This window comes from Physeter macrocephalus, chromosome 1, assembly GCF_002837175.3.
Source record: "Physeter macrocephalus isolate SW-GA chromosome 1, ASM283717v5, whole genome shotgun sequence".
Classification (NCBI taxonomy): Eukaryota; Metazoa; Chordata; class Mammalia; order Artiodactyla; family Physeteridae; genus Physeter; species Physeter macrocephalus.
In genome coordinates this window covers 109,534,185-109,545,563 of record NC_041214.2, presented here as the reverse complement: position 1 = coordinate 109,545,563, position 11,379 = coordinate 109,534,185, and positions in this window count along the sequence as shown.

Below are 11,379 nucleotides of genomic sequence, written 5' to 3'. Positions count from 1 at the left end.
ATCACACAAAGAAGCATACACATACACACTCACAAAAAGCAAAAAAGGAAAAAAATATATATATAAAAATGGAAGAGAGCAACCAAATCAATAAACAAATCTACCAATGTTAATAAGCTCTAAATACTGAACTAAGATAAACATAAAACCAGAAACAAATTAGTTGCAGAAAGCAAACCCCAATTCTACAGTTGCTCCCAATGTCCACTGCCTCAATTTTGGAATGATTCATTGTCTATTCAGGTATTCCACAGATGCAGGGTACATCAAGTTGACTGTGAAGATTTAATCCGCTGCTCCTGAGGCTGCTGCGAGAGATTTCCCTTTCTCTTCTTTGTTCGCACAACTCCCGGGGTTCAGCTTTGGATTTGGACCCGCCTCTGCATGTAGGTTGCCTGAGGGCATCTGTTCCCTGCCCAGACAGGACGGGGTTAAAGTAACAGCTGATTAGGGGGCTCTGGTTCACTCAGGCTGGGGGGATGGAGGGGTACGGATGCGAGGCGAGGCTGTGGCGGCAGAAGCCGGCATGACATTGCAACAGCCTGAGGCATGCCATGAGTTTTCCCAGGGAAGTTGTCCCAGGATCACGGGACTCTGGTAGTGTCGGGCTGCAGAGGATCCTGGGAGGGGAGGTGTGGAGAGTGACCTGTGCTTGCACACAGGCTTCTTGGTAACTGCAGCAGCAGCCTTAGTGTTTCATGCCCGTCTTTGGTGTCTGTACTTATAGCCATGGCTTGCACCCATCTCTGGAGCTTGTTTAGGCTGAGCTCTGAATCCCCTCTCCTTGTACACCCGAAAACAATGGTCTCTTGCCTCTTCGGCAGCTCCAGACGTTTTCCCAGCTAGCTGTGGCGTACTAGGCCCCTTCAGGCTGTGTTCACGCAGCCAAACCAAGTCCTCTCCCTGGGATCTGACCTCCGAAGCCTGAACCTCAGCTCCCAGCCCCCACCCACCCAGATGGGTGAGCAGAGAAGCCTCTCAGCCTGGTATGTTGGTCGACACCATTCCTCTGTGAGGGAATCTCTCCACTTTGCCCTCTGCACCCTTGTTGCTGTGCTCTCCTCTGTGGCTCATTAGCTTCCTCCCCTCTGCCAGCCCCCCATCTCTGCCAGTGAAGGGGCTTCCTACTGTTTGGAAACTTTTCCTCCTTCACAGCTCCCTCCCAGAGGCCGAGGTCCTGTCCCTATTCTTTTGTCTCTGTTTTTTCTTTTTTCTTTTGCCCTACCCAGGTATGTGGAGATTTTCTTGCCTTTTGGGAAGTCTGAGGTCTTCTGCCAGCATTCAGTAGGCTTTCTGTAGGAGTTGTTCCACATGTAGATGTATTTTTGATTTATTTGTGGGGAGGAAGGTGATCTGCACGTCTCGTCTTACTCCTCTGCCAACTTGAAGGTCCCCCCGTATAGACTTTCAAAATACTAAAAACCCTTATTTTATTTAGCCAGTTATTTAAATTCCATTCAGCCAATTGAATAACTAGAAGTTGCCCAAGGCCACTGAAGATGAGTTTCAGGACACTCATCGAGGGCAGCCTAGCTAAAAATTTTCACAATGAACATGGATTTAGGGTTGGTCCCTGTCTGGTCCGTGGCCCTGGTTATTTACACTGGCTTCTGCAAAGCCTCCACACCTCAGGGCTGCACTTATCCAAATAATTACTCTTTTAAGTGCCACAAAATATGATGATTATCATTTCCCATAGCATCTGGTCAACTGTATCTATGTTTAATTAATTGTTTATTACTTTTCTCAAAAATAAAATTTGTTAGTCAGATCCTACCTCAGAAATAAAAGGGAAAGGAGGAGGTGTAGGTCACTTAAAATTAGAGAGCAGTGAGCTTGCTCTATATGCAGATACTCTCTGCTGAAGAACTGATATTTGGGGTACTCAAGCAGTTGAAATTTTGGATTTATTCTGAACTGCTGGACACATCCAAGGGAAGGAAAACACCAGTTATTCAAAGACTATTACTCAGTGCTGTGAAGATATTTCTTATTGTTGAAGGTTAATATACACACATATGCACACACACACACACGCACGCACACACACACACACCCCTAGATAGTGAATGACCATAATTGCACCATAACAGTAGCTCAGCCTCTGAAAAGTGCATTAACAAGGTATTACATTTATACCAGAAGCACTTGTCTCCACTTAGCTTATCTCTGTTATTTCTACAATTATTTCCGAGATGTCACTTTTTTGTTCCTTGTTTTACTTTTACTCCACCCTCAAGAATGATAATTCAAAAAGCCTAGTTTTGAGTGATGCAAAAGGAAAATAAAAGAATCAACATCAGAAAAAAAAATCAGAATCTGTTAATAGATTTTTCTCAAGTTGTTTTATATGTTTACAATGTGGATTCTTTAATAAATGATAAACTTTTTCTAGGCCAAAATCTCCTTGCTTGCTTGCTTGTTTTCTGGTTTTTTTTTCCTGTCTCTCTCTTTTTCTTGGATCTACCTCAGCACTGAGTCCTGGACTGGGTGCAGATAAAACACTGAAAGAATACTTCACAAAAGAGCCCACAAAACAACAGCAACAAAAAACAGTCAAACAATTCTCATATATCATATAGTAATTCCCTTTCTTTTTCTTTTCTTTCTTTTTTTTTTTTTTGTTTTTGTTTGTACTCTGAAAATTGAAGCTGTACCACTTTCTAAAATGTTGAATTGACAAAGCTAGATTTGACACCACAGTAGAAAATGAAATACTTCTAACATTCTCCCTGTTGGGGTCTATAGCAGAGCATGGCTATGCTATTTAGGATAGAACTGCTCCATATAAACTACTGAGGAAAAATATCCCTCTGACAAAATATCAATAATTATTTCAGAAATGGTTAGCTATGTGTAAGAATGGAATCATGCACTTTGAAGTTGTAAAGACACTTCCTAGTGAGATCTCAGTCTGCCTGAAGAATAAGAAAGGTACAGTGAGACAACAGAGGTTTCTTATGTTGGGGGAGCCCTGACTGCTTCTCTGCAGTGCAGATCTGAAAGCCTGAAGGTCTCCACAATGCCATCAGAGAACAGGAGCCAGTCAAGTGAATGTATATTACCTAAGAGGTGCTCTGCTGTTGGATATGTAACCCAGATCTGCCAATATTTCTAGCTCCAGTCTATTTTTTAAAGGGCGGCAAGTGGTCTTGAATGTATACTGAGGAAAAAACTGTGGATTGACATTTAAAAATTCAGGCAGAATAGCAATGCTATCATTTTAAATGATACTCAGTGTCTATAGGGCTTCTTATAAATGCCATTGGAATTATACTTCTCAATGCCCTATGAGTCAAAGTTAAGAAGAAAAGCCACCAAAATTTTCACACTAAACTAGCTTGTGTCAGATCCCTTAAACACAGGACTGAATCTGTGATGTAGGAAAGCAAATTACATTTAATCCCAGTATCCTTGTGATTGCTTTTGGAATGCCTACTACCTTTTTTATTGGGGTATGTATTCAATGCCTACCACCTTTTTTATTGGGGTATGTATTCAGCTGGACTCTTCAATTGCTCAATACCAAAGCCCTCATTATCAGATAGTAAATGAGGTGATAAAAATTCATAGCAATATTTCAATATTCCCTGATATGTATTCAGTACTTTTGTAAAAATATTTTCACACATTTTAAAATGGCATCAACTTCAACAATCCAACATATTTTATTGTTTTAATTTTACATAGAAGAAAAGTAAGATTCAGATGAATTAGAGAATTTAACCAAGATAACTAGTAATTGTAATTACAAACACACTCCTTGATTAACGCCATTAATTATTAGTTACTTATTACTAGTAACTAATAATGACCAAGATAACTAGTAACTAACTGCAAACGCACTCCTTGCTTCATGTTGGCAATCTCTTCAGTATTTGTTTGTTTGTTTGCTTCCCCAAAGAACAATGTATACCTCCAAACTGAGAGACCTAAGGATGTACAAATTCTTCTTCTTGGGCATCCTTAGGAGCGATCATTTAAAGCAACTCAAACTGTGATACAAAGTCTCCAATGGGGCGGACCAGTGAAGAGCAGAGCATAGCAGAGTGTTTTGGAAAATCATACTGAGCTGCTCACGTTTTATAAGGAGAACAGAAAGCTCCAACTCAACATCATCAAGCCTGGGTTGTAAGGATTTAGACTGGATGAGCAAAGGTAATATAATGTGCAGAAATTCTAAGCATCCGTCAAGTTCCTGGTGGAAGTAAACATTTTAGAACAGCAAAGAACTCTTTTAAGAAGCAGTGGCTCCTTTTAGACCATGGCAAGGTCTGTAAGGTATTAGAAAAGAGAATCAAACAGAACTAACTGCCTTCCCCACCTCCTCCCTAGCTGACCCGCTTCTTGGGGGCATAGATTAACTCAAATAAATCAAATATTCCCCAAAGATTCTGGTGGTGGACTATTTTGTTCAAGCACTTATAAATGAAAGTAAAGGAGAAGCAATCTGATAACAACATGTTTTAAAGGCTGAGGGCTACACTTACAACAGAACCAGGCAGGGAATTATCTTACACCCCCTCCAAATAACTTGAAAAAAGTCTCATTAGCTTCCAAGCGAATAATTTATGATTCATATATGACTCTACCAACAATATTAAGTTTTCCAGAATTTGTAAAGTCTTCTCTTCAGTTCTCATTGAACTGAATTTAAATGATTGCTGGGTCTTTTTGAGCAGTATTATTTTCAGAATTATGAGTGGAAATGCCTATACTTCATTTAATTTTAATTAGAAAAGTTTGCATACACATAAAAATAGTAATAACAGGTTTCCAAGAATAATATTAAACCCCACACTACAAAGCAAATAATAATCCACAGTACCTAGTGGGGAGCGTGATAGAACCCAACAGGTCTCTTTTCTCAATACCTACCACGGTGCTAATTACTTGTTTAGTGCCTAGCTTCTCTAAAAGATACTAAGTTATATCCTTGCTAGTTCACTTTTATAGTTTTAGTCCTTAACATCTAGTCAGACACATGATGGCTATACAATGCTTAGCTGATGGATATTTGTGAAAATGAAATAAGGAAAAGTGAAGCAAAATAAAAACACCAGCAGTTGCCCCCACCTAAGAGCCCTGGCAAAGCTTGCTCCCTTTCCCCTTTTCCACAACTACCTAATGTCTCACATCATCATTACCACCATGGCAGGACTGAATCTTTAAAGCTTTGCCCTGTGCTCACAACCTTCTTCCTCTGCTTCTTTTATTTTTTAATTTATTTTATTTTATTTTATTATTTTTGGCTGCATTGGGTCTTCATTGCTGCACGTGGGCTTTCTCTAGTTGCAGTGAGCAGGGGTTACTCTTCGTTGCAGTGCACGGGCTTCTCACTGTGGTGGCTTGTCTTGTTGCCAAGCACAGACTCTAGGTGTGCAGGTTTCAGTAGTTGTGGCACGTGGGCTCAGTAGTTGTGACTCATGAGCTCTAGAGCTCAGGCTCAGCAGTTGCGGCACACAGGTTTAGTTGCTCCGTGGCATGTGGGATCCTCCCGGACCAGAGTTCAAACCCATAACCCCTGCGTTGGCAGGTGGATTCTTAACCACTATGCCATCAGGGAAGTCCCTTTTTTTTTTTAATCCAAATTCCTTAATACCCTTCAGAAAAGAAAAATCTGATTTAATAATTTAATAACCTCATTGATAATGATTTTTTAAAGTATGGAGCCTTCCTAATAATATTTAAATGACCTTGGTACCACACTTTAATAGGAGTATCTGTCATTTTGGATATCTAGTAACACATTACTTAATTAATCATGACTTTTATACCCAGCAATTTTAGTGAGTCACTATATATTCTAGGGGAACTGGCTGCCTATGCAAGAGAAGACAACAGTGACACAACAGGTTTTATTTGGACTAAAAAAACAATTAAACTCTTGAGATTTCACTTGTAAAGATTTGGATTTCTGGATTCTGTTGAGGAAAACAACAAGCAAACAGTATATCCAGTAACACTAGTCCTGAATTATAATATGGCAACAGTCACTTCGACATGAGTTTAGGATTTATCCTTTTTGCGTCTATGCTCTAATTTCTCTACAATACCTTTACCTCCTTCATCTTATTTATCACCTGGCTTTTGTAGCCATTTGACTTTATTACCTCCACCTATAAATAAAATTAATAGGAGTTCAGGAGTTAATTTTGGGGCTTAACTGGGTAGAAAAATTTTGGAAATAAAAAAAATGAAATGTAAAATCTCCTTGAATTATCGTTGAATAGATATAGAGGTTTCTGTTCAACTAAATAAACAAAAATCTTGGTAAACATGTTCTAGGAAGCACAGTAAATATAGTCATTATAAGCTTTCTAAAGAATTCAGTCATGTAGATGCAAAAAAATACTCCAAAAATCTGGCCTTCTTTTGAATAAATGATTTCACTTAATATTTAATGTAATTTAAATATGATATTTTAAATTTTGTTTTAACAAGACATATGTCTCACACAGCCTCTTTGTCTTTGAAAAAATATAATTCACCAAAACATTTATATATTTCTGCATAATGCTTTACTTCACAGTACTTTTATATACTTATTGTCATAGTTATTAAGATACTCAGAGGCCATTTAGGTTGAAGTAGAGATCTCTTCAATAACATTCCTGTACAGTATATCTTGTTTTAATATACACGTGCATATAGAAAACACCACTTCCTTTTTTGGCTATGTAAATAGAATGAGAAGCCTGAAAAATATTGTTGTTTTATAAAGAAGTAAAAGAGTCAGAAGCTTCCTAATTTAGTTCTTGCTCATGGAATTATTCAATTGAGTATTATCCCAGTGGTTAAAAAATTCAAGATATACTGATATTTTTTAAAAATTATACTGTTTTATCCCTGAATGCAACTGAAGCATTTCAACCACCCTCTTGAGATGAGACATTTCTAAAAAATGTTGCAAAATATTTTTAAAAATTGGAAACATAAAATGCAAAACGTTTGAACTTTATGATTCCTCTTTTCCTCTCCAACACCTCTCCACTACACCCATCACCAGAAGTTAGGGTATAGAACAAAAAAAGCTGAATGAGGGTAGATGAGACATTTTGAATAGGCTTGGCATCCACATTTTAGTATATTTCTAAATGTTATTGAATCACTTCAAAAATACTCATAGGAAGATCACTTTTCAAGTTCCTTCCTCTTTTTTTGTCAACTTTAGAGCCTGTATTGGAAATCTTAAAGAATCCAGAAACTGTGATGGGACAAATATATCATTGGCATTAATCAAGTTAGAGTCAACACATCTTATCATGACAATTTTTAATAAGCGGTGCAGTCTGACAATATTCCTCTTGTATCTGGGTAATACGCTCTATCTATTTGTCAAATTGAGTTTGACATTTGCTTTGTCTGTGTTATATGTTCATGATAACCCCTTAGCACGTTTGAGTCAAGGTATTATCTTTCAAGGAAGTTTTATGATGCTAACCACAGATATGTTAAATAAGAACATTAGGAAAGAAAAGTAAATTAGCTGTACTGATAAATCTCATTAAATATATAATGCAAAATGAATTTAGAAATGACAGGTGGTCCCATGAAACTTTTGGATAAATTTAGGCTCCCCTATCCACAGTATTAGGAGATTTAAAATTAGACTGCATTTTATCACTATCACTGCAAACTGTGCTGTTTGGCTTGTGGCATATACTTAGGTTGCTGTAAAATGTTATTCAATTTATGTTTTACAACTGCTAACATGTAGGAAAATGGAGAAATGAAGATAATTTCCACTAAATGAAATGAAAAAAGAAACAGTGATAGAAAGTTGGGGTGTTATTAACTTTAAATTTGCTTTCATACAAGGATGTGTGAAAAAGAGCTGACATGCATTTTAGCAGGATAGATGGAAATGAGACTGGAGTATGAGATATATTGTTGGATAATTTATCTTACCTTGGCCCACCTCTCCATTCCTATGCTGGTTCAGAGTTCAGGTCATTATTACCTATTACCTGGGATATTTTAATAGCTTTTCAACTCATCTCATCAGCTCCAGTCACTTTCTGACTTAGTTCATTTCTTACATACTGTCAGATTCAATATCCTGAAAAACACATTTGTGTTCATGGCTCATCTTAGCTCCAAGTCTCCAGGGATTTCATTTTCCTACAACCTAGAATTGAAATCCTCAGACTGAATCAAGTGTTTCAATATCCTGACAAAAACTTACTTGTTTATCAATATTACCCAATATTCCAAGGGCCTTACCTTTCAGGCAAATCTAACTAATCACCATAATCACATGTCCACTTATTACTAGAATAGCTTTCTCTCCATCAAGACATGTAAATCCTACCTATCACTTAGGACTTGTTTAAAGTGTCAGATCCCCTCTTACATTTTCCTAGAATTCACACATCTTCTGGAAGCAAATCTTCCCTCCTATAGACAGAGCTAGAACTCTATTGCCAGTATTTGATAAAAGTGTTTTCTTCCTTAAAATCCACTTAGTCAGCAAATATTTATCAACTACCAACTATGAGAATGTTTATTTACTTGAACCATTTTGTTTACATGTAAACAAAAACAGAAAACAAATCATTTATGTAAAGTGTTTGACAGAATACTTCTTATTTTATTAGGTAGTCAGTCAAGAGTATTTTCCTTCCCTCTTCTTTCTCTGCTGTATGGTCCATGACTGGTTTATCACTATAAATTTCCATAGCATCTAATCTAATATCTTATATATAATAAATGTTCAACAAATATTTATTGAACTAGCAGATGGTCTTCTTTTTAGCTCTTTCTTCATTTCTTTAAAAACTGTACATTAATCATACCAAATGTTGTTTTATTATGATTCATTTATAAAAATGTCCACTTGCATGGACATAGATCTGTATACTGTAATGTGCAACTGATAATATACTTTCACTTTCCAATCTCAAAGAATGATTCAAATATTCATAATTAATTAGTTACTTTTGGTAATCAGAATAAACAAATATTTTTGAAGAAGAAATTAAATGTATTCTCTTCTTTTTCAAAAGAGAAAATATCAAAGCTGAAAGTGTCACAAGTACCTGATGATACTGCCTTTTATTATACTTAACAAGTTAGCAGATCTTTTGTGTTTATATTCTATAGCCTTGTGTTGTACAAACCAATTAGCTCTGCATACAAATACAAATAAATTGCAATCATTAACTCAGCATATAAAATTATTACCTTCAAAGATATACATAATCAAATGAAGAAATTAATGAATGACAAACTCTCTTTCTTACACAGAAAACATACAGCAAATCAATATTCAAGTATGACTAATGATGTCAATATACAACAAGCATATGGAAAAGCATCACTGAAATGTATTATATATAGACCCCTCTGAGACTCTTAGATATAGCTAAAACTGTGATGTTTTAATGAACAGCATCTAAATAATTGCATTAGAATCAACTACATGTTTAAGATAAGGGTTCAAAGGCAATATAGAGAGGATACATGTGCTTTCTCCAATACTCAACAAACAATAACTTGTGTTTATTATCTCCAAATCTATTTTGACAACATTTTATGGAGCATATGATGTGTTCAGTAATATTTTGGATGTCCTAAGTGATACACAAAATGTACTGACAGATCTCATCTTCAAGGATGGTATAAATTAGTACAGACATGAAGCAGATAGTATTAAACACTATTTAATTAAAGTCTGAGGTAGGTTATATGGATTGTATAGCTGATTAGTTTTAAGAAGTTTCCAAGAACAACTCTGGAGTAGTTCTGTGCATTTGAGTGACTTATTTGGAAATCTCATGACTATTTGTTCATGTTGTGCTTTCTAGAACATTTTACCAAGATTTCTGTTTGTTTGCATAAAGCTGTATACTCTAAATATACTCAAAGATAATTATAGGAAAAATTTTTTAAATACATTATTAACTTTTTTTATTACCAATCTTTTTATACTTTAAATTTTAAAGAAAAAATAAGGATTTCTCGTTTGGGCTTTAGCTTGAAAAGTGTTTGGAAGTCATCAATCTTGGATGCTTCAGAGAACTGAGGTTGCAGGGAAAACTGTTGACTAGAAATCTGGAGAGATAGGCACATCCGGAGAGACACAGCCAAGATATACTTACTGGAACAGAAACTTCTGGAGACACAAACTGTAGGAGAATTTAAATGCTAATTTTGATGAACTGCTGGAGGCTGAGTGTGGACTAGTCATAGAGTAAGAAATTCCTGGGAGCTGCAGTCTGAGCAGGGTACCCACACTCCTGTGGACTTTCCTTCTAGGAACTCCACCAAGATTTCACGGAGATGTGATAAGTATTCCCTCTGCCAGGGGAAAGGAGAGTAATCACTGTGAAATATGCCCACAGCATTCTCCATAACAAAGGCCTATTCCCCAGGGCAGAAGGCTTTTCCAGATCCTTATCCTAAGGGAAGGAAATTCCTCCCACTTCAGCCCCCTCTAAACTTTCTGTCTCACATAAGGAAAAAAATGCAGCCAGCAGAGATCAGTGTTTGATGGGAAAATACAGCCACCAGGGGAGAGAGTAAGGGACTGGGAGAAAACAGCTATAGCTCTTGAAAAACACTTCTAAGGGTCAAAGGCCCACTAAAAGATGGAGATTTTAATTGGAGGATTATAAAACCTTCCTCCTCACTTACACCTTACTTCCATACCAAAAGAGTACCATGTTATAATAGTTACAAGACACAGACTCTCTGTAAGGAAGAGTTCTTAAGGAAGCCTAAAGTCAAGAAGGGAGACAAGAATAGGACACTACAGGCACCTAGAGCTATAGATAACACTAAACAAAGACCAATACCTAGCCATATTAAAATGAATCTTTGCACTGAACTCTTATTTACTTCAGTATCTATTACCAGATGTAACATATAGGACATTCAACAACAAAAAAGTAATGCCAAAAGGCAAGGAAAACATAGTCTGAAGAGACAACACAATCATTAGAGCCAGACTCAGATAATGATATGGATTTTGGAATTAGCAGATAAAAAATTTAAAACTAATTGTGATAAATATATTAAAGAGGTATAATGGAAAAAATAGATACCAGCTAAGAATAAATGAATAATGTAAGCAGAGAAATGGAAACTCTAAGTAAGTGTGAAAAGGAAGTCCTAGAAATCAAAGACATTGTCACACCAATGAAGACTGTCTTTGATAGACTTATCAGTAGACCCTAAAAGGCCAAAGAAAGAATTAGTGAGCTTAAATGGCCATCATCAAGAAATCTACAAACAATAAATGCTGGAGAAGTGTGGAGAAAAGGGAACTCTCTTGCACTGTTGGTGGGAATGTAAATTGATACAGCCACTATGGATAACAGTATGGAGGTTCCTTAAAAAACTAAAAATAGAACTACCATATGACCCAGCAGTCCC